The following is a 4374-nucleotide window of genomic DNA, read 5'->3' as shown; positions in this document are numbered from 1 at the left end:
TAAAGTTCGTAAGCTACTCTACCTGATCATCGCAACTGGGGAAATTTTGTTCGCCGAATGTTGCCAGGGAGGCGTAAAACCTCCAGCCAACCTTAGAAAGCCACCGATTGGGTTAGACACAGGTGGGGTGGAAGTCAGCAAATGGATAGTGCACAGGAAATTGTATCTCGAATCTGTATTGGAGAGAGTGAACTACTGAAGACGACGGGCGAGCTGGGCATTGAGTAAGAAGGTGTCCGTATGGGAATAGGTGTGTGTGTGTGTGTGTGTGTGTGTGTGTGTGTGTGTGTAGTCTGGAAGTGTAGTCTGGAAGTAATGTGAGTGCTCCAGTGTTAAGACAGATGAGGCTGATTGACAGAGTAGATCAGCCAAGGAGGAACCTCTCTGACAGATTCTCAAGAGCCCCAAAGGGAAATAGTGGGCATTAAAATCGCTGAGCAGCAAAATGGGAAAAGGTGTGAGGGAGCTGACCAATTATCTGGAGAACATCTGCCCGGGGGGCAGAAAATGACGTGTGCACGCGTGCGCGCGGGCCGGGCGAGGAAAGGAAAATATGGAAAGCAACAGCTTGTAGCAGTGGTTGATGAGATGGCTTGGCTATGGACGTCATCCCAAACGATCAGCATGACTCCCCTATGAGACGGAACGTCATCTTCAAGGATGGGAAGGTTAAAATGTATCTGAAGGAACCGCTAGAGGTCAAAGCAGCCGTGAGAACGCAATTTTGTTTCGTGGAGGAAAAAACAACCGTACGCTGCGATTCCAAGAGCAGCTGTAAGTCCTTCTTTTTGGATCCAACATTTCATTGGTTCTGACATTTTATTGGAGAAGAGTCATAACGGGAAATGGGAAGGAGGAAAAAAAAACAAAAAAAAAACGAAGGGCAATCGCCTCGGCAGCTGCCGAATGCCAGCCTTTGAAGACTTACTGCTATAGAATCCAGGGGCTGGAGGATCCAGTTCCATGTGATTTACACAGACGTTGGCATTCTCCCTGGATTGGCCTGCAGACTCCAGGGCAGAAAAACGGTTGGCAGTGCACACTGGCGAAATTGAGGTTGACACACAGTGATGCAGTTGAAGTGTATATCTGAGTCGGCGAAGGAGAAGACCATTTACCTTTGTTCGATTTCTGAGAGCCTTTACAGTTGGTAGAAGAAGACCCAAACGTTTTTTGGCTGGAGGGAAGCAAAATGTCTTCACGGAGTGTTCATTTTGTCCTTTCTGACCTGCCGGTTGTGCAGCAGGGGATTTCACTGCCGGGGGGGCGAAGATCTGGTGGCTTGTTGTGCTGCTGTAGGAGGAGGAAATGGGGATGCTACCGTGATACCGGATGATTTCACAACTGCATTACTGAACTGCAGGGTGCAAGTCTGTGTGGCCACGACTTGCGCGGAGAGAGGCGTACCAAGAGCAGTGCTTTAAGTGATAGATGGTAAAATGCAGGGCTTTCGACTAGCCAACAACTTGTTAACATCAGGATAAAAAATGGTTCAAATGGCTCTGAGCATTATGGGACTTAACATCTGAGGTCATCAGTCCCTAGAACAGCCTGCGACCGTAGCGGTCGCGCGGTTCCAGACTGAAGCGCCTAGAACCGCTCGGCCACCAGCGGCCGGCCGAACATCGGCATAAGGCACTTCCTCCTTCACTCGGATCTCCTGAACGGCCCGCTCATCGAGATACACGGGACACTCACGGGAAGCGGTGGCGTAGTCCTCATTACAATTCATCCAGTGGGGAGAAGGAGGCGGGTAGTCGCCTCAAGAGCACCTCTACCACAAGTAACACGTTTGGCCACGTTCTGACAGGACATGCGACAACGGTTATAACGTTGACACTGGCGGCAGTGCAATGGGTTTAGAACGTAGAGTTCAACTGTGATGACTTCATACCCTGCCTTAATCTTCGATGCAAGCACTACTAGCTCAAATGTGCGCATAGGCACTAAGTTTGCATCAACATTCTTCATTACCCAGTGGACCACAGATCCGAGAGATAATGTTGGATATCCCACTCCGTCAGACCATCAAGCAGCCGAGTGTAAATAATTACATGCAAAGAATACAACATACCCAGCAGGATATTTGTGGAGGAGTGAGGCTGTAAGCAGTTGCTGCGCTTGAAAATCACAGTTGGTCTCGATAAAGTCCCATTACGAGTGAGAGCAGGACTACACAGGGCCTGCAACTGCATCGAACATCTTTCTGAGTAATAAACGGATTAAGTGTGGTAAAAGACTGACCTCCTTCGGTATGTGACTCCATGTGGAACTGATGTACGGCTGGGAGAGTCATTGTATCTGCAGCCTCATTCCATTTACTGTTATTAGACGTAGACTGAGAAGATTATTGGCTCATTGTGAAAAAATCCCTCATTGCCAGCTCCTCCAATAGCGTGCTCCTTCCGACTGTGGACTCCCTCAGAGGGTGCTCACCCGCTGTAGGTGATTGATCGTACTCAGGTTTCACCTCCCAAACTCCGGACACTGGAACCAACTGGCAATTGGCAGGCAGTCACTCCTCCTTGGCCATGGCCTGTACCAGAGTACGTGTAAATCCTACCTGTCGGCCCGGGGTTAGAAATTACGCTTTACCCAGCCACCTCTTACGCGTCAAACACGTAAGTCGGCCTTCAGGGGCACACAGGAAGGACGAAGAATGAAAGACAGACCTCAAACATCGAAGCAGAGGAAGGCGAAGAGATAGAGAATGAAAAAAAGAAGGAAAACACAGGTGAAGGAGTGTTCTGATGCTGGGCTACCAAAATTTCAGAACGCATTCCCGAAAATACCAAAGATATGTCCCCCCAGGGGAGTGGAAAAAGAATAGCACGATGACAGACATGCAGCAGGAAGGGGAGGAAGAGATGCAAAGGCTTGGGCCCCGTGGTAGCCAAGTACGATCTCACCGAAGAGTGGTGAGCCCCCTATGGGGGAGGGGGGGGGGGGGGTTGTTAAATGTAAAGTTCAGGTAAACTCCTACCTACCGAGTAGGCAAAGATGAAGACTCTGAATGTGGTTGGTCAGAGGTGCCCAACCACACGTTAGATTGGCTGAAGCCTGTGGAGTGCTCGTGGATTGGTGGGCCGATTCTACGAATGGAGAAGAAGTGCGCCGCCACAGTCCTTTAAAAGGCAATGTTTTTGTATTCAGAGAGAGTTCTCAGTCAGAACATCGGTTCATCAACCCCGTGTCGCTCTTTGCCAGGGTCGGTAAGATCCAATAAGACTGTTTCTCTCACCTTGAGTGATGCTCTCAAAGTCTGTATTTAAAATTCTACTAGTGTTCACTGCTCCTGTCAGCTCTCCCTCTACAGGGTTAGACACTGACTTCTGTTGTGTAATCAGTTGCGCCCTTTACTTGTTCTAATGTTTAGAATTAGCCTTCAGTGTAGTTGTTAGTTTGGTTGCAAATAAACCGTATTCATCAGCAGACCCTGAGTATCGTTGAGTCTCCTACCGTGAGCATCTTGTCGAACCTTAAAATCCGTGCCTCTCGTAGGTGACAGTATTAGATGCTACTGAAAACAATCAACCTGTCTTCACTGGAAGTTTGTCTTGTGTATTTGCTCCTAACCGCTCAAAAGTTGCAGACTGACCTGTAACAACTCCCCTGCCTTCCCTCTGTTCTATGTTAGGACACGACATGTATGCAATTCAGGCAGGAAGGAAACGAAAGATTTTGAAGAGTGTTTTATAGAAGAATACTTAAGATTAGATGGGTATATCAGGTAACAAATGATGAGGTACTGCATCAAACAATAAAAACTTAATCTATGGTATATCTTGACCAAAAGAAGGTATTGGTTGAAAGGACGCAGTCAGACACAAAGGAATTGTCACTTTGGTGAAAGGAAGTGCGAGAGCGTAAAAATTTTCGAGGGAGACCAATAACCAGGTTTAAATGGCTACTGACTGCGGAGGATTGCAGAGGATATCTACATCTACATATATACTCCGCTAGCCACCAAGCGGTGTGTGGCGGATGGCACAATTTGCGCCAAAGTCATATTTCCCCCCTCTGTTCCACTCGCGGTTAAATGGAGAGTTGCACCAAACCGGTATTCGGACTGGAGACTACTACTACTACTACTACTACTACTACTACTACTACGCGCATGAAAAATTTGTCAGATCCTTTTCATGGGACAAAGCTATGGTGAATACTACAGGATCCATAGCACTGGGGATAGCATAAAAAAATGCTGGAGTCGTGGAAGGCCATAATTACACCTCCGTTTCGCGGCAGTTCTACGAGTGATAGATGGGTCGCAACTACCATTAAACAGCTCGGTCCTCACCACATGAAGCGCACACCCTTATACAACCGCTTCCTACTTAAGCTTACCCCACCCCCGTTCACACAGGACTTACC

This window comes from Schistocerca serialis, chromosome 2 (genome assembly GCF_023864345.2).
Source record: "Schistocerca serialis cubense isolate TAMUIC-IGC-003099 chromosome 2, iqSchSeri2.2, whole genome shotgun sequence".
Taxonomy (NCBI): domain Eukaryota; kingdom Metazoa; phylum Arthropoda; class Insecta; order Orthoptera; family Acrididae; genus Schistocerca; species Schistocerca serialis.
The sequence above is the reverse complement of the archived record's forward strand: the minus strand, read 5'-3'. Positions refer to the sequence as shown.